Source organism: Leopardus geoffroyi, chromosome D1 (genome assembly GCF_018350155.1).
Source record: "Leopardus geoffroyi isolate Oge1 chromosome D1, O.geoffroyi_Oge1_pat1.0, whole genome shotgun sequence".
Classification (NCBI taxonomy): domain Eukaryota; kingdom Metazoa; phylum Chordata; class Mammalia; order Carnivora; family Felidae; genus Leopardus; species Leopardus geoffroyi.
This window is the reverse complement of record NC_059329.1, coordinates 70,100,518-70,127,350: the sequence shown is the minus strand read 5'-3', so window position 1 is coordinate 70,127,350 and position 26,833 is coordinate 70,100,518. Positions and strand designations below refer to the sequence as shown.

General features: G+C 38.6%; 1 long non-coding RNA gene across 2 annotated transcripts in view; it reads left to right on the top strand.

Annotated features, from left to right (window-relative positions):
* Positions 1 to 23,129, top strand: part of LOC123601405 — a 32,345-nt gene extending 9,216 nt beyond the window's left edge. For both annotated transcript variants that reach the window (XR_006714094.1, XR_006714093.1), the window contains exon 2: positions 22,032 to 23,129. This is a non-coding gene — a long non-coding RNA (uncharacterized LOC123601405). The remainder of the gene's footprint in view (positions 1 to 22,031) is intronic.
* Positions 23,130 to 26,833: the final 3,704 nt, after the last annotated feature.

The window sequence follows — 26,833 nt, the reverse complement described above, 5'->3', positions numbered from 1 at the left end:
AGCCCAGAGCCTGACGCGGGGCTCGAACTCACGGACCGCGAGATCGTGACCTGGCTGAAGTCGGACGCTTAACCGACTGCGCCACCCAGGCGCCCCAGGATACAGCTCTTTAAATGAACGGACCTATCCTCAAGACTAAGAGACTAAATCACTGAGAAATAGAATAGAAACTCAGATTCTGGACCATGAATCTTTTGGGGGAATTGTCAAAGGGGGAGAAGGAAAGAAGGCAGAATATGCCACTTTGGCATAAGGACTATTTTGAACTGAAGGCACTTAAAAAACAGCAGATGCAAAGAAGGGTAGTCTCATCTCCCCTGTTCTTCCTGAAAGCGGGAGATAAACACTCCTGTGTGAAAGTGTGCTCCCTATACCAGGAAAAAAGGAACATTCTTCAATGGGGGGAATCAAAGCCAAGAGAATCCTGTATAAATAGACCATGTTAAAATAACACTTATCTTCCTTTAGCCTCCCCGTATGGTGTAGTTACTTTTCCACAATTGCCTTTTTTTCAACCTAATGTAAAAGCGTGTGGGTTTGCCATTTCTGTGGGTCTTTCTTATGAGAGGTCCCATGTTATATAAAACATCTAAGTTTATATATAAACTTCTCCTGTTATCTCCTGTTAATCTGTCTTATATCAGTTTAATCTCAGGCCTGGCTAAAGTAGAGGTAAAATTTTGCCTCCCCTACATTCTCAACTATCTACTCTATTGATTAAAGTGTCCTGGTAGCTCACAGATGTTGGAAAGAAGAGGAACAGTATTTGTAATATTCTTGATATACTGTCTGTTATCTTTTGCAAGAATAATTGTGAAAAAAAGAAGCCATCTTGCTGGTCAGTTTCTTTCCTCATCTGATTAGATGGTTGTTTTTCCCCTTTTTTGTGGGTGGCATTGTCATTGTTCAGACCTCGTTTGGGGGCAATCAGGGTCTCCCTGAGACCTGGAGACTATTCTTTTCTTTTTCCTGTCTCCTTTTTTTCTCTTTCTTTCTTTCTTTCTTTCTTGGAGATTAACTCTCTTGGTACATAAATCAGGACAGAGCTCCTGTAGATGCCCAAAAATGGGGATGACTAGATGATCATCTGTATTCCAGCATCACATGTGTCCAAAGTGTCAGCCATACACTCTGACTCACCTACTTCCTGCATTTGGGTGGTGCTTTTTGAGAACTCTGCCTTAAGTCTCTAAAGATAAGTGCTGTCACATCTTTGAGCTTCTAAGGAGAGGTCTGCTTCCAGAAATATTTGCAAACAAAGGCCCCAAACTGGGAGAACCTCAGGCAGAAAACCACACCTATGTATAAGAATTTGTCATTAAATACAAAGGTGTGACTCTTCAAGGAACTAAGATTTACATTTGATGCAGTCTCTAATCTCTTACTCTCCAGAGCAGAGTGCACAGATTAGTTTTCCATAAACAAAACCAGTTCATTAATGTTATATTTATTAGAGCAGCCAATTGCAGGGTTTTTTCTCATGAATTAGGCAATGGTTGGCTTGAGAATAAGAAGGCATAGTGATTAAGAGCCCTGACACCAGAACTGAACTCCTGGGTGTAGAATCCTAGCAACACCACTTACTAAGTGACCTTGGGCAAGTTAATCATCGATACCTCAGTTTCCCAGGGGTAAAATGGAAATGGCAATAATAGCACCTATCTCATGGGGGTGTTGTGAAGCTAAGCGAGTTAATATTTTAAAGCACTTAACACATGATAAGCCCTATCTAAACACTTAGCTTTAAAATTGTTAAATCTTTGAAAAAAGTGCAAAAGACTTCCTAGAGCCAATAATAATGCCTATCTTCTAGTTTTTGAAGATTTACTAAGTGCCAAACACTTTGAAGATATTATTTACAAACCTCACAACAAGGTAGGTCTTAACTGTCTCCATTTAACAGATAAGGAAATAGAAGATTAGGGGATTTAATTAAATTGCCTAAGAGCATATACGAGGTAGCGGAGTTGGGAATTCTAATATCATGTCTAATTCCAAAGCATGCACCTTTCCGTTGTGCAACATTGTTTCCTTAAACTTCTTACCCATCTCCTGCATTTATTTATAATCCACTCTATTTTAAGGACGCCTGGGTGGCTCAGTCAGTTAGGTGTCTGACTTCAGCTCAGGTCATGATCTTGCTCTTTGTGAGTTAGAGTCCCAGTCAGGCTCTGTGCGGACAGCTCCGAACCTAGAGTCTGCTTCAGATTCTGTGTCTCCCTTTCTCTCTGTCCCTCCCCTGCTCATGCTCTGTCTCTCTCAAAAATAAACATCAAAAAAAAAAAAAAAAAAAAGTTGTTTGGGGGGGGGCGCCTGGTTGGCTCACTTGGTTGAGCATCCCACTTTGGCTCAAGTCATGATCTCACAGTTTGCGAGTTCGAGCCCTGCTTCGGGCTCTGTGCTGACCGCTCACATTCTGTGTCTCCCTCTCTCTCAGCCCCTCCCCGGCTCACTCTTTCTCAAAAATAAATATAAAAAAAATTTTTTTTAAGTTTTTTTTTTATATCCACCCTATTTTAGAACTGGTCTTCAGAGTCACTTTGGCCATACCCTCTGTCCTATCACAAATAGGTAAATTGGGATTATAAGAAGTTAAGTGGCTTTCCCAAGACTACATAATTATCTAATGACTGTTAAATAGCCATTGAATGCCAACAAGCATTTGCTGATAAGGAAAGTTATGTACATTGCTTATCAGAGTGACTTTTCACATTGCAAACAATCAACCCTAGCTATTTTTATCATTGTTCATTTGTTCATTCATTCATTTAACAAGCATTTATTAGGCATTTCTTACAAATCAGGTACCTGGGAATAAAACAATGAACAAGATAGGATTCCTTTTGAAGCTCACACTAACTGTCCCATCTGGGAGCCACTTAGATATATGTGACTATTGAGCACTTGAAATGTGGCCAGTCCAGATTGCAATCTGCTAATATGCAATATGCTAGTTCAAAAAACACACAGGAATCTGAAGGCATAGTACCAGAAAGTAAGCTAAACTACTTCATTAATAAATTTTATATCAGGTACATGTTGAAATGACAATATGTGGGATATAATGGGTTAAATAAAAATATGAAAATCTTTTCATCTGTTTTTACTGTTTTTAATGTGGCTAGTAGAAAAGTTAAAACTACATGTGGGTTGTGTTAGGTTTCTATTGAACAGCATCAGTCAAGATGGCAAAAAGAGATAAACACAATAAAATATAAGTGCTATGAGAACAGTCAATAGAATATTCTATGGGGGGGTGCCTGGGTGGTTCAGTTGGTTAAGCATCTATTTCGACTCAGGTCATGATCTCACAGTTTGTGAGATTGATCTCTGTGTTGGGCTCCATGCTGTCAGCACAGAGGCTCCTTGAGATTCTCTCTCTCTCCCTCTCTGCCCCTCCCCTGCACTCACACTCTCTCTCTCTCTCTCTCTCTCTCTCTCTCTGCCCCTCCCCTACTCTCTCTCTCTCAAAATGAATTTTTTAAAAAATAAAAGGATATTCAGTGGGAACTCAGAGGAGCAACTGCCTTGGTGACTTAAGAAAGGCAAGCAGGGGGGCACCTGGGTGACTCAGTCGGTTGAGCGGCCGACTTCGGCTCAGGTCATGAATTCGCGGTCCGTGAGTTCGAGCCCCACATCGGGCTCTGTGCTGACAGCTCGGAGCCTGGATCATGTTTCAGATTCTGTGTCTCCTTCTCTCTGACCCTCCCCCATTCATGCTCTGTCTCTCTCTGTCTCAAAAATAAATAAACATTAAAAAAAATTTTTTTTAAAAAAGAAAGGCAAGCAGGGTTGCTGGAGGGGTTGTGGGAGCGGGGGATGGGCTAAATGGGTAAGGGGCATTAAGGAATCTACTCTTGAAATCATTGTTGCACTATATGCTAACTAACTTGGATGTAAATAAATAAATAAATAGAAAAATAAGTAGGTTCCAGGCTCTGAGCTGTCAGCACAGAGCCTGACGTGGGGCTGGAACTCATGGACTGCGAGATCGTGACCTGAACTGAAGTCGGAGGCTTTATTTTTTTTCAACGTTTATTTATTTTTGGGACAGAGAGAGACAGAGCATGAACGGGGGAGGGGCAGAGAGAGAGGGAGACACAGAATCGGAAACAGGCTCCAGGCCCTGAGCCACCAGCCCAGAGCCCGACGCGGGGCTCGAACTCACGGACCGCGAGATCGTGACCTGGCTGAAGTCGGACGCTTAACCGACTGCGCCACCCAGGCGCCCCCGAAGTCGGAGGCTTTAACTGGGCCACCCAGGCGTCCTCTCTGTAACGCTTTTTTTTTTTTTTTTTTTTTACATATTTATTACTTATTTATGTGACTATGTTTAAAATATTTGCTAGGGATGAGAAAAGAATAAATTATTAAATTCATATTTAATTATTGGTCCACTAATGAATTTTATTTTTTTAGAACTATATCTTACTCTCACAAACCTTGAAGGGTAAAAAGTCTTGTGCTAAGGTGAGAGTGAAGAATCTTCATCTAGCCAGTTAGAGCAGAAATCTGGTCCCTGAGGGGAGAGGTCAGTGCACAGGCTGACAGGTATGAAGTCTGATAATATACAGTTTAGGAAAGGATGTGAAGAAATAGGAACTCTTTAATTAATTGCTTATAAATTAGTACATTGCATTTTGAAAAGCAATTGGCAGTTTGTAGTAAAATTGAAAATGGAGATTTCATAGAACTCAGCCTTTGGATTTCTCTGTCCCTGAACAGTGCTTTGCAAAGCCAAACTCAAGCACCCCAGGCATGTGCGGGAGGAAAATAGAAGAGCTTCTTATTGCATATATATTTTTTAATGTATTTATTTAAAAATGAAAAAAAAATTGAGCTTTACTAAAATTTAGTGTAAGGATTGAAGCTGGTGCCTTCATTCAGGGTGAATTTCAGAAGTCATATGGATGCTGACAATTCCCAAATGTAAACATCCAGGCTTATCATCTCCCCTGAACTCTGCCTACTATGTATCTTTACTTGAAAGGATATGATTACATGAAAAAGATGGGAAGAGTAGGAAGTTAATAAATTTGTAAATAAAATAGATGTATCAAGGGGCGCCTGAGTGGCTCAGTCGATTGAGCATCCAATTCTTGATTTCGGCTCAGGTCATGATCTCACGGTTCATAGGATCGAGCCCTGTGTCAGGCTCTGTGCTGACAGTACAGAAGCCTGTTTAGGATTCTCTCTCCCTCTCTCTCTTCCTCTCCCCCACTCTTGCGTGCGTGCTTGTGCTCTCTCTCTCAAACTTTAAAAACTTTTTTAAAAAAGAGATTGCATTATATGCACTTTATTTAGGTTTATTAAGGTAAATGACAAAATTCAAGCGACTGTTCTCTCACTACCATGGGCAGGGCACAGAAATGGGGACCAGAATGGAAGGGAAACTGAGTCGAGGCATTGAGACCCTGACTAGGATCAGACCCCAGAGAAGAGGAACGTAAGGAGGGATTAACTGCTCATCCCCAGTGTAAAGGGAAGGAAATATCCCACCCTCTACCTTGTCCTGGGGAGAATACACACAAGTCAGGCACACAGTCTAAATACAGGCTCGTCTGTAGTAATAAAACAAAAATTCTGCCAGTCAAAAATTACTCATCCCATTTCTTTACAGTCAAGTGTTTAGACTGTAATAATCACACAAAAAACTATGTGTGATAAAGTTTGGACAACAAAGAGGAAACAAATATTTGTCAACCTTAGTTTTCATTCTGGCTTATTACATAATAAAACGCTCTGCATTCTTTTGGTTGACTCATTAACACATTATAGTTTTCAATACACAGGGTTTGGTGAGCTTTGAGTGGTAAAAAGCTCTCCATTGCAATAGTTACTAAAATTTATTGACAACCAGGTTAGAGTAATGTTGGCCAGAAGAACTTGAAGTTCAAGGCGAAGTCTTAGAAGTTAGTTGTATTATGTTGTATTATCAGGGAGAGAATCATGTTCTTTCTTTCAGGTTTCAGTAAAAACCTGGTGGAAGCTAGATTTTAGAGTAATTGTTTAATGGTATTGTACCCTAATGTTTCCAGAATACAGGCACAGCTCTTACTTAATAAAAACATCAAAGGGCCTGAGGGAATCTCACTTTTGATTTTTTTTTTAAGTTTATTTATTTTGAAAGCGAGAGAGAGCAGTGAGAGCGCCCACGCAAGTGAGGGAGGGGCAGAGAAAAGGAGAGACAGAATCCCAAGCAGGCTCCATATCAGTCCAGAGCCCAATGCAGGGCTCAGCTCATGAACTGTGAGCTCCTGAGCTGAGATCAAGAGTTAGACACTCAACCTACTGCACCACCCAGGCACCCCAGGAATTTTACTTTTGCAACTGGTATTCATAATATTCAAGAAAGTAACAGGGATGCTAAGGTATCAGAAATAGGTTTTATTGTATAAAGCAAGCATGATGTTACTAGAGGTCTGCTAGGAGAGCTGGCTGCCAGGAGGCCTAATGGACTGGAACAACAATGTGGATAAAGGGACGGTGGTGTGCAGGAGTTAGAGGGGGAACCCATCAGATCATAGGCTCTGAATTTGAGATTTGCTAGTCCAGAAAGTATAGTTTGGACCTTGGGAGAAGCACGTTCTCAGTGAGAGATTTATAACTAAGTTTTCTGAGGTTGATGCAATTGGCCTGGATGCCAGTTGATTGATTTATAATTAGGGGATATATATTTCTTGTCACAGTATGCTCATTTGACCTCTTCAAAGCTTTCTTTTTCACAGGACCACAGCCCCCTCTAGGCTGAGTCAGCAATCCAAAAGTTGTTGGGTAAACAGAGAATTCTTACGCAGACCTGAGGCGTGTTTCAGCCCGCTCAGGCCTGGAGAAATATTCCTGACCAATGGAAGAACATTTTTCTTATATTAGACACTCTGTCAGATTTTGCTTTTCTGAATCTAATTATATTTTTGGAATAATTTTAGATATACTAAAAAGTTGCAAGGTTAGTACTGAGGGTTACCTTCATTCATCTAGTGCCCCCTAATGTTAACATCTTACATAATCGTAGTACATTTGTCAAAACTAAGAAATTCACATTAGTATAATGCTATTAACCATGGACTTTATTCCAATCCTACCAGTTTTTCCATTAATGTCATTTTTCTATTCAAGGATCCAATCCAGGATCCCACACTGCATTTAGTTACCATGTTTTGCTTAATCCTCTCCAATCTTGCACAGTTTCTCAGTCTTTCCTTGTCCTTTGTGACATTGACATTTTTGAGGAGTACAGGTCAGATACTTTGTAGAATGTCCTTCAGTTTGGGTTTTTCTTATGATCACACCAGATTATTAAGTTTGGAGGAAGCTTACAACAAAGGTGAAGTGCCTTTTCTTCCCATCATATCAGAAGATATATGATACCAATGTAACTTATCACTGATAATGTTAACCTTACCCACTTGTTTAAGATGGTACTTGCCAGTTTTCTCCACTTGGAATTACTGTTTTTCTTTCCTCTATGCCGTGCTTTGGAAGCAAGTCACCAAGTCTAGCCCACACCCAAGGAAAGGGAGAATCAGCTCGACTTCCTGGAGAGGGGAGTAGCTACAAATATTGTCCTGAATTCTTCTGTAAAGAAAATTTGATTCTTCTCTGGCACTTACCTACCTACTTATTTATTCAATTGTTTATATTAGTATGGACTCATGGATATTTATTCTTTGGATTATAATAGAATACTATTATTACTTTGTGGTTCAAATTGTTCCAACTTTGGCCAAATTCTTCCAGATTTGAGAGCTCTTTCAGGTTACTTCCTGTGTCCTTTTGTTGAAGAATGTTATTTAGGAACCAAGATTTGGGTGCTGGACGTGCTCATTGCTACTGAGTTGCCTCTGCTTCCAGATCTACTCAATGAACAGAGCTAGCAAATAAGTGTGTGTTTGTTTACATACACACAGATATTAACTCATATAAACACATATCTATATTTGTTTCTGTATCTATATGAATATATATTAAAATGAACATGAGTTCATATAGACATCTCCAATTCTAATACAGCACTACAGAATTCATTCTAGCCTTCTCTCCTTGATTGTTTTTTCATTTCTTTCTTTAAAGTGAGAAATCTGGCTCCTGTTGTCTTTAATTAATTTATTTTATCCTAGTAGATAAATAAAGCAGTTTCAGAAATGCTGGCCCTTACCAACTATAGTGTTTATATCTGTCCTTTTTGTCTTTAGCCTTAAAGTATCCAGTCCAAATATGGTTTTCCAAAGTTCCTTAGGTCAGCTTCTGTTTTCCCCACTTCCTTCAGTGAGGTTATATCATATATTTGTAATACAATCAGATTCATTTGTCACTGCATTCCATCCTGAGATCCTTGGATATCCTGTTGACTTTTTTTTTATTTGCATGTAAAAAAGTTCACTATTTGTGATGTATAATTTTATGGGTTTTGACAAATGCATTAAGTCATAGGTCTACAACCATAGTATCATATAGAATAGTTCCATCATCCTAGAAACTCCCTTGTGCAGCCCCTTTGCAGTCTGAACTACTTTAAAATACTAAGTTTCTTCTATTGATTCATTCATTTAAAGGACACAGCTGTCCTTAGAGTGCTGGAGACATTTTGCTAGCTTCTCATATGTGCTGAGTTGATAAGTTTAGGATTCAGAGGTCAGCATTCTTTCTGATCTCTAAGAATTTGGAAAGTTCCTCACTGCTGCTCACTCTGGCCATGTATTAACTAAATAGCTGATAAAACTGTAATGCCCAAAAACTTGCTTCCAAGAGACTCATTTTGGACTGTTCCATCTCTCTTGTAATATGAGTAAGATATGAAAAACCTTATTGGAAAGCCACGATATGTATCTAATCTACTACTTACAGTTGGTGAGGACTTTGTATTTATGTACCGAGCAACTCCCAGAGCAGTCTGTAAGGGTGCTGCTTGTTCAACACCAGAATCCTGCCTTCAAATTTCAAAAATGTTTCACTCAGTTTAGATATCTGTCTATAGGGACTCTGTACCTTTCTGGGCCAGCATCAGACCCTTTTAGACTTCTGAGAGTATGTGAAGCTATGGATCTCTCCCCCAGAAAAATTCATGAACCCTCTCCCCTAACCTGAAGATAGGGGACCCGCTAGGGGTCCATGGATTCCAGATTAAGAATCTAGATCTGAACACTATAAGGCAAGTTGTTGAACATAACAAAGGATTTGTTGATAATAAATGAGTGTATTCTACTATAGAATTAAATGTACACATATACATTGTGATGGCTAATTTAATGTGTCACCTTGGCTAGGCTGTAGTACATAATTGTTTGGTCAAAACACTAGTCTAGATGTTCTGTAAGGGTATTTTTTAGATATGATTAATATTTAATTTAGTAGACTTTGGATAAACCAGCTTACCATTGGGGAGCCTAGGTGGCTCAGTAGGTTAAGCATCCAACTTTTGGTTTCGGCTCAGGTCATGATCACACGGTTCATGGGATCGAGCCCATCATGCATCAGTCTCTCTCTCTCTCTCTCTCTGTCTGTCTGTCTCTCTCTCTCTCTCTCTGCCCCCCCCCAGCTTGAGCTTTCTCTCTCTCTCTCTCAAAATAAATTAATAAACTAAAAACAAAAACAAAACAACAACAGATTACCCTCTAAAATGTGAGTGTGCCTCATCAGTTCAATGTCTTAAGAGCAAAGACTAAGGTTTCCTAATGAAGAAGAAATTGTCCTCAAAACTGTAACATAGGAACCCTGCCTGAGTTTCTGGTTGCTGCCCTACAGAATTCTCAAAACTGCAACTCAAACTCTTACCTGAATTTCCAGTCTGCCAGCCTACCTTACAGATTTCAGACTTGCCAACCTACCCTCACTCGCAATTTTATGAGACAGTTCCTTACAAACACATACACAACAGACAGACATAAAACTCCAATGGGTTCTGTTCTCTGGAGAACTGTGGTTAATATATACATCAAAGTATAACAAATACACAGTGAATTTCCACAGAAATATCCAGTTCCCTTCTCACTATGAGAAATGGTAAAAACTCTTACTTAGTGTTTACATATTGCTTCTCTTTTGATCCAGTTCCAATTCCTCTTGTCTTTGCAAGTCCTGTAGATTTTCCATGCTATGTCTCATGCTGTTCTTATTCCATGTCATTTTGTACTTGGATGTCCCATTGCTGCTATAACAATTAATGACAAACTTTGTGGCTTTAATGATAAATAAACACAAATTTATTATTTTACAGTTCTGGAGATTGAGTCAAATTGGATGTCAGCAGGGATATGTTGCTTTTGGAGGCTTAAGGGAGAGGATCCATTTCCTTGCCTTTTCTGGTTTTGAGAGACCACTAGCTTTCATTGGTTAATGGTCCCATCACATCACTTCACCTTCTGCTTCTGTCATCACATTTTTTACTTTGACTCTGACCCTTCCTACCTCCGTTTTATAAGAACCTTTGTGATTACATTGGGCTTTCCAGGATAATCCAAAATAATCTCCCCATATAATGACAATCTAACTTAATCGTATCCAAAAGCAAAACAAAACAAACAAACAAAAAAAAAAAAAATCTTTTTGCACGTAAGTAACATTCACAGGTTCCAAGGATTAGGAAATGGATATTTTTGAGATAATCTACCATAGATGTCTTTTTTTATTCCTAATGTACTTTGTATTTTATGTACTCCTTATTTTCATTCATAAAGTTATTGACAAAGTTCACTTTAAGGACTACTTTGATTAGTTTATTTTTCATAAGTTTATTCTTCTAATTCTCTGTAAAAGTATTTTTCACTTGTTAAACCCCAATTGTTCTCTCTTTTTCTGACTGCATAACTCCGAAGCATTTCTCTGTATACAGCTGAGACCTTTTACTTCTCCCTGAGTTCTATTTTGTCCTTTGTATGGCAAAGGAAGGACAGTCCAACAATTCTTTTGGTAAGAAAAATAAATTATTGATTAGTATTCTAACTAAAAATCAGTTTCCTCTCACTAGATAATGGTGTATGGATAGGTAGTATGTATACTCAATTGATATTCTCCCCTTCATCTATACCCATAGAACCCTGATTTTGGTTTGGATGGCAATGTGCCAAGCCCCAGAGAATGAGATGAATTATGACTTGCTCATACCAGGATTTTTCAACTTCAGCATTATTGATGTTTGGGGCCAGGTACCTGTTTGTTGTGGGGGGTTGTTCTGTGCCTTGTAGAATGGTTAGCAACATCCCTGATCTCTACCCACTAGACGCCAGTAACATCTCTCACAAGTTTCAACAGCCAAAACTATTTCTAGAGATTGCCAGAAAACAAAAATCACCTTCAGTTGAGAATCGCTGTCTTAAGACCAATCATGACAATCCAGTTCTTTATCAGGGACTTATTTAGGGAAGGCACACGATCTATTTCTGGCAAAATGGAAGAAGTCTGTTTAAGTGTTGTGGCATAAAGAAGAAAAGTTCTGAGGAAGATTTTCCTTTCTGAAAAAAAAGAGAGAGCTAAAAAAATAACAAGGTCCTCAGAGTCCTTTCCCCCACCTTGCAGCCTGGGATGCTGGTATGTATGGATTTGAACTTTGGAGCTGTGGCAGCCATCTTCTGATTTTGAGTACAGCAGAAGAGAAAGATGGGAAGAGCCTGCATCCTTGATGACATAAACTGTGGAGCCAGCCTTGGAACTGACTACCTCTAGATACTAGATAGAATGTCTTTGTTTTGTGCCAGTCCCAGACTGTCCGTAATCAGTGTTGTGACTGGATGGGCCCTTGTGCTTTTTATTATTGATTGCAAGATGGCTTTCAGCAATAATCATCAAGAAACTTTGTAAAAATGAAGGCTTAGCCCCTACAGGACCCGTAAATTACATAGCACACATGGCACCATACAGCAAGGTTGTAGGCAGATAGACTGAGTGCACACTGGCCTGGGGTTCTGCTTTATTGGAGTTGAGGGCCGGGGCCTAGGGTTTCATGGGCTCACTATTAAATGGTGAATTTAAAACATAAGAGCAGGGATTTAAAGCATGGGAAGAGGAAAAACAAGTGGCCCAAAAGGTCAGTTATGGGAATCTACCAAGATTTTTGAAACACAGGTGCCTTGGTATAGGGAAGGAGCCTGGTGGTTTCTGTACTTGTGTGTCTGACCTGTGTTTGAGATAGCCCTCTTTGAAGTGGGTGTCTCTTTGTAATGGATGTCTCCGCAGTCAAAGCTTAAGTCAGGCACTTGCATTACAAAAAAGGGGGGGATTTCAGGGGGCTTCACTACAGTTTTTGTTTAAAACATTTTTAGAGATTTTGTTATTTGTGGCCAAAAGCATCCTAACTGATAGAATTAAAATATGGTAGAAATAGAAAAACACATTAAACATTCTCCCCTTCCTAGCAACATACTGGAATGGTGAAAGTTTAGAGGGATGGGGGAATGTTTAAGAAGAAACATCTATAACTGTTTAAAATACTATGCATGTTAGGTACTAAGGAACAGAATAAAAATTTTCATGATATTTTACACCTAAAGAAAATTTACTAAGAATATTAATTTAATAAAGCAAAAGCTTGGACACGATATAAAATGACCATAGGAGACAGAAAAAGGAGATTGCAGAGTTAAGAAGACAATATAAGGACCAAAATAGCACCAACTTTCACCTAACAAATTAATATAAAATATCAAGAAACAACAGGCGCAACTGAAATGAGATTTCTAATGCAAGAGAAGGCCTAATTAATCACTACAATGGAAGAGGAAAAGAAAACAAATGTTAAAGCATTGTAGAGAACCTTGTCCAATTAATATCCCTAAAAGAGTGAGCCTAAAATGTGCAGCAGGGGGGAAAAAAAGGTATTAAAAGAAACTAGATCTGCAAACTAAAAGGCCCATCTTGTTTCTGAAAAAAAAGCGAAATGAGTGATTGAACTGAGATGAAACTTGTCAAATTCGGTTAAATTTCAAGGATTAAACAGTGTTCTTCAGGCATCCACACAGAAAAAGAAGGTGATCTGTAATGGGAAATTTGGATTATGCTTTGATTCTTTCACAGCAATATTCAGTGCCAGAAGATAGAGCAACACCTAGAAAGTTGAAATAGAAGACAAGAATACTACACAGGCAAGTTGTTTGCATATAAGGAAGCATATTTATACTCCAAAGCATAAAGAAACTTAGAAATCCCTGTATCCAGGAGTCCTAGAAAAAAATTACTTTCAATAAAATCCATATATCCATGAAATTTAAGTATAGCGAAGGTAAGATAAAAGGACTGGAGATAAACAATGAGTACATTTAAATACATAAATAGCTGCCATATCAAACATAATCTAAAATGGTGTTCACCAAATAGTTTGATGTTTATTTCTAGGTGATAGGATTTTATTTTTTTAATTTATTGATATGTTGCTCTGTTGCTTGAATGCTTTTCAAAGAATATGCTATATTTCCATTTTACAAACACTAAATTAGTCTAAAAATAAATTTATGATACGGCTTAAGTAGATTACCTCTAGAAAATTCAGGTATGGGTAAACGTTATCTGGGACAAAATGTGTTGGCTTGATTTTTATCTCTTAAATATTTATTACCTTATTCATTAGAATCCATCTTTGTATATAGTATTTTGTATTATAACCCAGAAGGGTAGAATTATTTAGCACAAAGCAGTCTTTCATTTTCTTGGCCTTAGTTCTATTGCTAAGGGTTTTACCAAACTCTCTAAAGAAATAGAAGAGGAAGGAACACTTCCCAACTCATTCTGTGAGGCCAGAATCAGCCTAATATCAAAACCAAAGACATCACAAGGAAAAAATGAAAGAACAGACCAATATCCCTCATGAATATAGTAAAAAAAGAAAATCCTCAGTAAAATACTAGCTGCATGTTTGTGAATTTGCAAGCACATCCAGTAGCATATAAGATTATATTCCATGAGCAAGTGGGACCTATCCCAAGAATGCAAGGTTGGTTTAACATCTACAAATCAATGTAATACACCAAATTAATACAATAAAGTTAAAAAGAAAAAAACCCACATGATCATCTCAATATGTCTTTTTTTTTAATTTTTTTTAATGTTTATTTTCAAGAGAGAGACAGAGAGACAGAGTGTGAGCAGGGGAGGGGCAGAGAGAGAGAGGGAGACACAGAATCAGAAACAGGCTCCAGACTCCGAGCTGTCAGCACAGAGACCGACTCAGGGCTTGAACTCACGAACCGTGAGATCATGACCTGAGCTGAACTCAGAAGCTTAACCGACTGAGCCACTCACAACAAACTAAGATAGAAAGGAAATTTCCTCAATTTGATAAGGCCACAGCCAACATCATACTTAATGGTGAAAGATTTAAAGCTTTCTCCTGAGATCAGGAATAATAAGATGTTTGCTCTTGCCATTTCTATTCAACATAGTGCTAGAGAGTCTAATCAGGGCAATTAAGCAAAAAATATAAATAAATGGCATCCAAATTGGAAAGGAAGAAGTAATACTACTTATACTTTCAGGGAACATATATAGAAAAAACCTAAGGAATCCATTAAAACTAGAAATGAATTAATTCACTGAAGTTTCATCATGCCAAATCAATGCACAAGTATCAGTTGTACTCTATATATCAGTTAAGTACAGTCAGAAAATTAAGAAAAAAAATCTGTTTGTGATAGCATCAAAAATACTTAGAAATAATTGTTTTAATTATTAAATTTTTGAAAGAACTTAAAGAAGACCTAATAAATGCAAAGATGTGTTCACAGATTGGAAAATTTAACATTGTTAGGATGGCAATACTCTTCAAACTGACCTACAGATTCAGTGCAATCCCTATCAAAATCCTAGGAGTTTTTCTTTTGCAGAAATTGACAAATTAATCCTACAATTCTACATGGAATAGCAAGGGACCAAGAATAGCAAAAATAACTTTGAAAAAGGTCACAGTTGGAGGACAAACACTACAAAGCTTCAGTAATCAAGACAGTGTGATACTGGCATAAAGATAGCAATGTGGGTTAATGAAACTGAATTGAGAATCCAGAAATAAACCCTTATATATACAGTCATTTGATTTTCAACAAGACTACCAAAACAAGTCAATGAGGAAAAAATAATCTGTTTTTACAGATGATGCTGGGACAACTAGATATACACAAAAGAGTGTACACATCCTTACACAAAAGAGTGAATTTGGACCCCCACCTCACACCACGTACAAAAGTTAATTCAAAATGAATCAAAGACATAAATGTAAAAGCTGAAACTATTAAACTCTTAGAAGAAAACATGAGTGTAAAGTTTTATTATTTTGGATTAGCCAATGATTTCTTAGATACACCACCCAAAGCACAAGCAAACAAATAAAAAATAGATATATTGAACTTCATCAAAATTAAAACCATCTGTGCTTCATTGTCAAGAAAGTGAAATAACAAGCCAAATGGAAAAAATATTTGCAACTCATAGATAAGACACCAGTATTCAGAATACATAAATACAGAATACAGGTGGTTTTCTGCTCAGGTCATGACTTCGCGGTTTGTGGGTACAAGCCCCGCATCAGGCTCTGCACTGCCACTGGTTGGGATTCCCTCTCCCTCCCTCTCTGCCCCTCCTCTTCTTGCGCTCTCTCAAAATAAAAATAAATGTTAAAAAAAAAGATAATCCAATTAAAATATGGGCATATAGACATTTCTCCAGAGAAGTTACACAAATGGCCAGTAAGCACATGAAAAGATGCCCAACATCATCAGCCATTAGGGAAATGTAAATCTAAACCACAATGAAGGGTGCCTGGGTGGCTCAGTCAGTTAAGCGTCTGACTTCGGCTTGGGTCATGATCTCACAGTTCGTGGGTTCAAGCCCTGCATGGGGCTCTGTGCTAACAGCTCAGAGCCTGGAGCCTGCTTCAGATTCCATGTTTCCCTCTCTCTCTGCTCCTCTCCTGCTCACAGTCTGTCTCTCTCTCTCTCTCAAAAATAAAATAAGCGTTAAAAGAAAATATTTTAAACCACAATGAGATACCATTTCACACTCACTAGAATGATTAAAATATAAATAAAAATAATGGACAAGTGTTGTTGAGGATGTAGAATGGAACCCTCAGGGGCGCCTGGGTGGCTCAGTCGGTTGGGCGGCCGACTTCGGCTCAGGTCATGATCTTGCGGTCCATGAGTTCGGGCCCCGCGTCGGGCTCTGTGCTGCCAGCTCAGAGCCTGGAGCCTGTTTCGGATTCTGTGTCTCCCTCTCTCTGACCCTCCCCCGTTCATGCTCTGTCTCTCTCTGTCTCAAAAATAAATAAACGTTAAAAAAAAATTTTTTTTTAAAAGAATGGAACCCTCATATTTTGTAGATGGTGCAGCCACTCTGGAAAACGGTGTGTCAGTTTCTCAAAATATTATCCATAGAAGTACCATTTGACACAGTAATTGTACACCATAGATACCAAATAGAATTGAAAATATGCTGATACAAAAATTTGTACATGATTTTTATAGCAGCAATATTCATAATTGCCAAAAAGTGGAAACAACCCAAATATCTATCAATTATGAGAAGATAAATTGTGATGTATCCATACAATGGCATATTATTTAGCCATAAAAGGAAGTAAGTACTGATACATGTTACAGTGTGGATGGACCCCAAAAAGATTATGCTAGGTAAAAGAAGCTAGACACACAATGTCACATACTATATGATTCCATTTGTGTGAAATGTCTAGAATAAGCAAATTCACAGAGATTGAAAGTTAAATTAGTAATTTTCAAGAGTTGAGAGAAGGGGAGAATGGGAAGTAACTGATGAAAATATTCTGTATTTCATAGTAATGATAGTTGTACAATTTTGTGACTATACAACAACCATTGAATTGTATTCCTTAAAAGGATGACTTTTATGGCATGTGAATTATATCTTTTTTTTTAAATATAATTTATTGTCAAATTGGTTTCCATACAACACCCAGTGCTCATCCCAACAAGTGCACTTCTCAATGCCCATCACCCACTTTCGCCTCTCCCCCACCCCCCATTAACCCTCAGTTTGTTCTCAGTATATAAGTCTCTTATGGTTTGCCTCTCTCTCTCTCTCTCTCTCTCTCTCTCTCTCTGTAACTTTTCTCCCCCTCCCCTCCCCCCATGGTCTTTTGTTAATTTTCTCAAGATCCACATATGAGTGAAAACATATGGTATCTGTCTTTCTGTGACTGACTCATTTCACTTAGCATAATACCCTCCAGTTCCATCCATGTTGCTGCAAATGGCCAGATTTCATTCTTTCTCATTGCCAAGTAGAATTCCATTGTATATATAAACCACATCTTCTTTATCCATTTGTCAGTTGGTGGACATTTAGGCTCTTTCCATAATTTAGCTATTGTTGAAAATGCTGCTATAAACATTGGGGTACAAGTGCCCCTGTGCATCAGCACTCCTGTATCCCTTGGGTAAATTCCTAGCAGTGCTATTGCTGGGTCATAGGGTATTTCTATTTTTAATTTTTTGAGGAACCACCACACTGTTTTCCAGAGTGACTGCACTAGTTTGCATTCCCACCAACAGTGCAAGAGGGTTCCCGTATCTCCACATCCTCTCCAGCATCTGTTGTTTCCTGAGTTGTTAACTTTAGCCACTCTGACCAGTGTGAGGTGGTATCTCGTTGTGGTTTTGATTTGTATTTACCCGATGAGGAGTGATGTTGAGCATCTTTTCATCTGTCTGTTGGCCATCTGGATGTCTTCTTTGGAAAAGTGTCTATTCATGTCTTCTGCCCATTTCTTCACTGGATTATTTGTTTTTTGGGTGTGGAGTTTGGTGAGTTCTTTATAGATTTTGGATACTAGCCCTTTATCCAGAATGTCATTTGCAAATATTTTTTCCCATTCCATCGGTTGCCTTTTAGTTTTGTTGATTGTTTCCTTTGCAGTGGAGCAGGAGGGCCCATGTATTGCCCCTGCTTGGGCTGATCTCTGAGCAATACCAGGCTAAGACATTAACTGAGAAAGGAAATAGCTATAATATTATGACCCTTTTCCCTTTTGTTTTGGAAAACTGGAGCTGGTGTATTGAATTAAGAACATTCAGAAAATGACCTGCTGCATGAGGGGGCACAATCCACCCACAGGAGTCAGCACATAGCTCCTCAAGCATTGGAGTTCCAATTTTGGGCAAGTAAAATACCCCAGGGTTGTTTTCACTGAAGAAGCAGGTTTAGTACACTCACAAAAGAAGTAAAGCGCTAAGATTTGTTACTTATAAATCCCAGAAATGGGAGTGGATGTGCAATGAGCTAGGGGAAGGGCAGTCCTCTGTGTCAGGTCATGAACGAGCAGGAAATAGAATAGGGTAGCATGCACCTATTACTCACTAATGTGGCTGGGGCAGAGGTCACCAACTTTTCACAGCCTTAATAACTGTGGTTATTTTATTTGTTTATTTCTAAGTGGTGATTTATGTATTTATAGTGAGCATGAGTGAGAGAGAATGGCAGAGAGAAAGGGAAAGAGAGAATCCCAAGCAGGCTTCACACTCAGTGTGGAGCCCGACACAGGCTTGATCCCACGACCCTGGGATCATGACCTGAGCTGAAACCAAGAGTTGGACGCTCAACCAACTGAGCCACCCAGGCACCCCACTAGGTTGTTATTTTAAAAGGTGCTCTGGGGACGGCAGAATGGGAATTTATGGTGGGAATCCTAAACTCAAGTCCTTATCTAAATGTTCAGACTCAGTGTAAGGTCATCGTACCGTAAAATGCCTAGGTAGCAACTTAGAAAAACAAAAGTTATTTTTCTCATCACACCTTCCCATGTGGAAAAAGTCCCAAGAGAAAGCTGACAGAAAAGACCAAAGTATCCAGAAGAAAATACCCCCTGAAGAAGGAAGTTTGGAGTATTTCCAGAAGTTTTGATAATTTCTGTAGGATACAGACAAAGGAAAATACAGAAAAGCACGGTCTTCCTCAGCAATATGCCTCAGCTGTGTTGGTTGCAAGGAACAGAGAATCATTCAAAAATAACATTTATGGGGTAGCTGGGGTAATGGTACTCACAGGAATAAAAGACAGGGATCTCAGACATGTGGGAAGGTCTGTGGGAACCCCTGGAAGGAAAAAAAGCCATGTTGTTGGGCGGCGGACAGTTCTTATTTGGGCTTCCCGATATTCATCGTTTCAACCTTCTTTGTGGCCCAATTACCTTTTGCCCCTATCACCTCTTCCACTTAATTTGATAGAACCATTATGTGGGATGTGGCTTGTGACACAAGCTAGGAGGGCAGGCCTTTGACCCAAGCTAAACTAGGGCATTGTATATTCCCCTCCACCCTGGAATGTGAATCTCTTAACACAGGGGAAAGCACACTAAAGCTATCAATGATCAAGTTTTACTCTGTCTGTACTACACATTCTGACCAGACCTTTCTTGATACTGAGGCTGCTGTTGTCTCCAGGGATATCTTGGTTCTCAGGCATGACTCGCCCACCTCTAGTCAGTTGGATTCTAATCCCAATGCCTTTTGAATAAATTCTCTTCTGCTAAGGTTGGAGCTATTTTCTGCAGCTTGCCACAGAAAGAGTCACTCATGAGTGGCAGAAGCCATGGTAGGGCTGGGTTCCATAGGGCCAGATGGTCCAAAATAGCTCTAGGGCCTTAAGGAGTAGAAATTTAACAATTACCTGTCTAATGTGACATGACCGACTACTCTGCCTATCGGCTACTCTGTGGATCTCTTTCTCTCTCTACTATCCATTGATGTCCTCACTCTTTATCTTTTTTCCAGCTTGCATTTTCAGATTACTCAAAATTTCATTTGTTCTCTTCAACATATTCTTGGCCCACATAGCAGAAGAAAATCTTTCCTCTACCCTCTTATGTTCTGTAGCTGGACCTGAGAGTTAAACTGACATAAGAGGGAGGGAACCACAGGAGACTCTTAAATACAGAGAACAAACTGAGAGGGGATCAAAGGGTGGGGAAGAGGTGAAAATGAGTGATGGGCATTGAGGAGGGATGAGTACTGGGTAAGTTTCATGTAAGCCAATTTAACAATAAATTGTATAAAAAATAAAAATTTTCTAGAACACCTCAAAAATAAATAAATAAATTAATTAATTAACTGGCATAAGGTCAAACAGGAGAAAAGTAAAAAGTTTTCATTTAATATTTTTACATGCACTTGGAGCCTTTCTAGGAAAACTGAAGACTGAAGTAGCAGTTTAGTACCAAGAGCTTATATACTTTAAAAAACAAACAAAGAATTATAAATTTGTGAAGTGACAAGACAAAGAAGAGTTTACTCTTTCAGGAGTGGTAGTTTGCAAGGAAGTGACTAGGATATACAGGGAAACTAATAGAAGCTAAGGGTTATTTCAGTAGGTTTGTTTGTACATATCCATCTTGGCATTGACTCCTAGTGTCTGATGGTGACACTCTTCTTCTCTTCCTAGTAGAGTACCTTTCTAAAGAGAAAATTTCTGATCTGCTTTTAGGTAGGAAGGGGGAGATCAGAAAGCCTTTCCTTAATCTGTTGTTTCTCAGCTGCCTTCAACTCAAAATCATTAGTACACAGAAGTGGCATATTTTGGGTTGGCATGCTCTTATCCTCTCAGAGATCAGAATTTTGAGCGTCTGCTCTCACTTTAACTTGCTGAATCTCTCTCTCTCTCTCTCTTTTTAAAATGTTTATTTATTTAGTTAGTTAGTTTGAGAGAGAGGGGTGTGCAGGGGAGGGGCACAGAGAGACAGAGAGGGAGACACAGATTCCGAAGCAGGCTCCAGGATCTGAGCTGTCAGCACAGAGCCCGACATGGGGCTCAAACTCACAAACCATGAGATGATGACCTGAGCCAAAGTAGGACACTCAACCGCCTGAGCCACACAGGTGCCTCAACTTGCTGACTCTTTCAAATATTCTGCAATTAAACTCCTGTGACTATGAATCTGTTTGCCACAGCTCATTACCTAATAATCTAGAGTGCCACATGGACCCAGGACTAGGGTGAAGCAAGCAAAGTGCCCAGGGTGTAAAATTCCAGAAGATTTTCAACTCTATGTCCCAACCATGCACTTGCACAACTCTGAGAGGGAGCACCTCCTGAAATGTTGCATCCTGGGTGCCTTGCTTGCTTTACCCTAGTGCTGGCCCTGCACTTCCTTGGTACAGTGTTTAGAAGCTGTGAGTTATCCTACCCCCCAGGTAAGGGCAGCCCAATTCTTTCTTAGAGTATGCTTGAACAAATTTCTCCTCCCTAGGCTTCCATTCGTCAATTTCCATTCATCCGCTTCCAAAAGCAAGCTGTGTTTCCATCCTGGATAGCAGGAAGTGCTTGCAATATATAAAGTAAAAATTTAACTGCACTCATTTTTTTTATAAGATTCAATCTTCAGTAAGCAAACCCTTACTTCAGGTAAGGTAAAGCATTTCATTCCATTTCACTGCACAGGACATGAGCCAGCCTATGTGTTGGTGGTTTTTCAATCAGGGGCACGACTGGCCTCAGCAGAGAATATGGGGAGAGGTAGTCACATGATACAAAACAGGGTTACTCGATCGACATGGGCCATTGATAGGGCTGGGAACATGGCACATATGTTGAATGCTCTCTCTTGTATCCAACATCGTTACATGTAAGTCACAGCCACAACAAGGAGCTTGGTGGAACAGACACAGAGAATGACACAGTGTGCTAAGAGTTGTTGTAAGACCTCTCCCTGTCCCTCCATAAACAGTGGTGCAGGCAGCAACCCAAGGTCCTCACTGGGGTTTCTCCTTCTCCAGGGTAGCACCGTGTGTGTGCCATAGGCTGTACTGCAGGAGGAGTGAGTGTCCAAAGAGCAGAACAGAGCAGGTGAAAGAGGGAGTTCACTAAATCGTGAGGGAGTGTAGAGGTGTTTGGTCATTTGGCAGGAGTGAGGTGACTGGTTCTCCAGCGCTAGCAATATAGCCCTTTATCTGGTCCTTTGAGTTTCCTTTGTGCCTTTAAAGAAGAAAGGGGGACAAGCTGTGCTATGGACGCATCTGGCTTAGAACCAGATTTAGCAGGACTTTATTTTACAATTTATTTTACTTTGTTTTGTTTTTAAGCTTGAACAGATGACAACGGACAAGAGCCAGAGGATGGACTTTGCAATCCTTTCCTTTTACCTCCACCTCCAGGAAGATTTTTCATTTGTGGGGTTTGTTTTCTCTTTTTCAATCCTTGTCTAATTATTATATGTCTGAAGTACCCTTCTCTGAAATAGTGGCTTCCTAATCTGGCTTCAACTCCGTTTTTGAGAAACAAATCTCACTTTTTAGAAAGACCTTTAGAAACTTTCTAATTTTATCTTGAGAGGAGGGTGGAGGGAGCTTGCGCCTTATATTGCCATAGATATTGTGAGGACTTGTGAAGACTACTAAATCTGGGGATTTTACTAAAATCTGGGGATCTCCTCTCCAACTCACTTTACTTCATAGTATAGAACTTGGTAAGCCTGATACTTCTGCTCAAAACATAAGTTGAAAACCAGATCCACAAGTCAAATTTTATCACATTGCTTATATTTAAGACTTGGATTCTGATGGGAGCATGGAACGAGAAAACCCACCATTCATTGAATATAAACTGTGTTCTAGGCACTAAAACGCGTTACCCAATCCACACAAAGCTCATTGTAGTAAATGCGATTGTTTCTATAGATGAGAAAAAAAAATGAAATTCAGAGAAGTTGAGTAACTTATTTCCTAAACCTGAGGTCACCCAATGCGTAGGAGGCAAAGTAAAATTCAAATTCTGATCCATTTTGCTCTTAACTGTATTTTTCTTTTGCATCCCTTCAGATGATGACTACAATATAGTTGTACGTTGCTTATAAAAATTTTTTTGCCCTTATGTTCATACTCTTTTTGTTAAATGCTTGAAGAACTCCAGTTATATGTTAAAGCCTCTTTGTATTTCTGCCATTTCACAAATATTTGTGCCTTTCTTTCCTTAAGAAATTACTTTCTTGGGATGTAGTCTATATATATACAATGTAGTATTACTCAGCAATCAAGAAGAATGAAATATTTCCATTTGCAACTATGTGGATGGAGCTAGAAGGTATTATTCTAAGCGAAATTAACCAGTCAGAGAAAGACAAGTATCGTATGACTTCACTCATATGAGGAATTTAAGATACAAAACAGATGAACATAAGGGAAGGGAAGCAAAAACAATATAAAAACAAGGAGAGGGACAAAGCATAAGAGACTCTTAAATACAGAGAACAAACTGAGGGTTGCTGGAGGGGTTGTGGGTGGGAGTATGGGCTAAATGGGTAAGGGACATTGGGAGGACACTTGTTGGGATGAAAACTGAGTGTTATACATAGGGGATGAATCACTGGAATCTACTCCTGAAATCATTATAGCACTAAATGCTAACTTGGATGTAAATTAAAAAATAAATACATTTTTAAAAAAAATTTTTAATGACTTTCTTTGATGATACCACTATTCCATTTTTCGACATGTTAAAAATTTAAGTGGGAGATTTAACTCAATTTCTCCAGCACTACAATGCCTTTGGTTAAACATCCTACTACAAAAATTTCTATCTGATTATCTTCCAGAGTAACACATATAGAGTTGGGGTTCCCTTGTCGATTCTTCTTTTTGACCATTTATTGGAGTCCACCAAGGCTTAATGCTCAGCCCTCTTTTCTATCTACCTTCTTTCCCCAGATTATCTCAGCCAGTCTCATTATTTTAAATGGCATTTATATGTCGATGACCCCCCCAAATTCTTATCTCTAGTCCTCACCTCTACCCCACTCACAAGTCAATAACTTTTCCAACCCCTTCTTTGTAACTCCATTTGGAGAGTATAAACTTTAGTTTTGAATACTGTCTTTCTTTCCCAAACCTGCTTCCCATGTATCTTATAAATGGACACTCCATTCTGTCAGTTGCTCAGACCAAAATAACCTGTATCAGTTTCCTATTGCTGCTTAACAAATTACCACAAACTTAGTGGCTTAAAACAACAATTTATTCTCTTATAGTTCTGGAAGTCAAAATTCTAAAATCAATGTGCTCCTTCTGAAGGTTTCTTGTATTCTTGTATTTGTTAGCCTCTAGAAGCTGCCTACATTTCTTGCCTTTTGGTCCATTTCTTGCAACACACTAACCCTTGCTTCCACTGTCATATTTCCTCCTACTCCTCTTCCTACTTTCTGATCTCCTGCCTCCTCTTTATAAGGATCTCGTGATTCTATCAGACCCACTCAGATAATACAAAGTAATCTCCCCATTTCAAACTCTCCAATCACATCTGCTGAGTTCCTTTTGGAATATAAGGTAACATTCACTGGCTCCTGGGGGACTACTATTCAGCTGACTACAATCTTTTCCTCACATTGTTCACAGAAATAATTTTTTATGGATTACAGTCCCATGTGTTTAAAAAAAAAACAACACACATTATCGTTCAAATAGTAAAAGAAAATTTAAGGGAATATATTTATAACCCTTTAAATAGAAAGTCTTTAAATGAGTTTCCAAAATCAGAGTGAATCAGTGAAAAGAGCAAAGTACAAAAATCCAAAATTCTGTCCCTCCACAAAAGCAGTAAGTAGCAAAAACTATCAAAACCAACTTTTTCAGAACTCCAGAAACTAATTAAAAGTTTATAGCAACCAGGAAAATGATTAATTAAGGCTAAATAAATAAATAAATAAAACAGCCAAATCTTAGTAAGAGAGCTCTGTGGCATTTTAACTTACTTCCTCCCCATCCTTCATTCCCTACTGCCTGGTTTAGCAACACCCTTCAAGACAACAGCTTCCATTTTGGGTATAGGTTTCTAGTACTAGAGGGAGCAAAACAAACTTCATTCTCAAAGAACTGTGGTGGTATATTTTGATTTGTCTGATGGTTCCCTGAAAGACCAAACCAAAGGACTTGCCTTAGTTTCACTTAACTTAGCTCTCTCCAAAGTCTGAAGCAGCTACCTGGGGGAGTGCTTATCAAACATATTGAAAGGCAAATGTATTCGTTGCTAATGCCTGGGGTAAAAGATAACAACTGGGGCAAGCAATAGAAAAAATATAAAAGCTTGCGATGCAAGTATGAGAAATGAGATGTTTTGGAGAATAAGACCTTCGGAAAGCTTCCACATATTCCTAAGGCTCTAAAAGGCTGGGTGCATATCCAAGGCTAGTGTATTCTCAGAAAAGACCTGAGAAGACACTGAACTTCCACCTCTAGCTGGCCTTCAGGTTCTGCTCAAGCAGTAAAGAAGGCTCAGGAAGAGTTGTTGATGGAGTATTGAAGATGTGTCACAACATGTACAGAGAGACTCTTGGCAAATTGGAAGGTTTTCTGTTATCATTGTTCCAGGCATTAAAGAAATCTCTGTCAAATCATTAGCTGACCACTAAACTAATGGAAAAGATACTACAGTGCCCCTAACCAACAACAACAAGAGTTTACAAAACTAGTTGAGAAAACTCAATAAACAAACAACTACGACAAATCCTAGGGAGGGAAGAATGTAATTTCTGGAGTTCCTGAATTGTAACGTTCAAAATGTTCTTTGTACAAGGAAGTAAAGGAAACCAGGAGAATAAAGTTTCATCAAATAGATAATATCAATGAAGAGATACAAAATGTAAAAAAGAAACCAAATAGAAAGTCTAGATTTGAAAAATGCAATGATTGAAATTAAAAATATATACTTAAGGGGTTCAACAGTATATTTAAACAGCCAGAAGAAAGAAGCTGTGAACTTGAGGTCATTTGAGATTACCCACTCTGAGGAGCACAAAGAAAGAATGAAGAAAAATGATTAGTCTCAGAGACTTGTGAGTATACCAACATACATCTAATGGGAATCTCAAAAGAAAAGAAGAGAAAGAAAGAATTTTTGAAGAAATAATGGATATAACCTCCCAGATTTTATAGAAGATATGAGTCTTCATATCCAAGAAGCTCAATGAACTTCAAGTAGGATAAACTCAAAGAGATATGCATTAAGACACATTATAATCAAATTGTCAAAAGCCAAAGACAGCAGGAATCATGAAAACAGCAAAAAAAAGTGACTTGTCATGAACAAGAGATCATGCTCCAGCAATGAACAATCTGAAGATGAAATTAATAAAACAATTCTATTCATAATATTAAAAATAATAAAATACTTAGGAATAAACTTAACTGAGAAAGTGCAAGACTCATATACTGAAAATGATAAAATACTACTGAAAGAAATTAAAGAAAACCTGAATAAATGGAAAGCATTCTGTGTTCACGGATTAAAACTTAATATTGTTAAGATTTAATGCCCAAATTTACAGATTCAATGCCATTCGTATCAAGATTTCAACTGCCTATTTTCAGAAACGGAAAAGATGATTCTAAAATTCATATGGAATAGCAAGGGACCCAGAAGAGACAATACAATCCTGGAAAAGAACAAAGGTGGAAGATTTATAATTTATAATTATAAATTTATAAATTATAAATTATGTTAATAAGATTAACAGCTAATTTCCTATCAGAAACTATGCATAGAGGCCAGAGTGCAGGATTACATATTAAAAATGTTAAAAGAAAACAAATTAGCAACTAAGAATTCTACATCTGGCAAAATAATCCTTTATAAATGAAGGAGAGATGTTTATTAAAGCATTGTTTAAAATAGTCAAGATGTGGAAGAAACCTAAATATCCATTAACAGATGAATGGATAAGATAAATACATTACATACATACAATGGAATATTATTCAGTCTTTAATTTTTTTTTTCAACGTTTATTTATTTTTGGGACAGAGAGAGACAGAGCATGAACGGGGGAGGGGCAGAGAGAGAGGGAGACACAGAATCGGAAGCAGGCTCCAGGCTCTGAGCCATCAGCCCAGAGCCC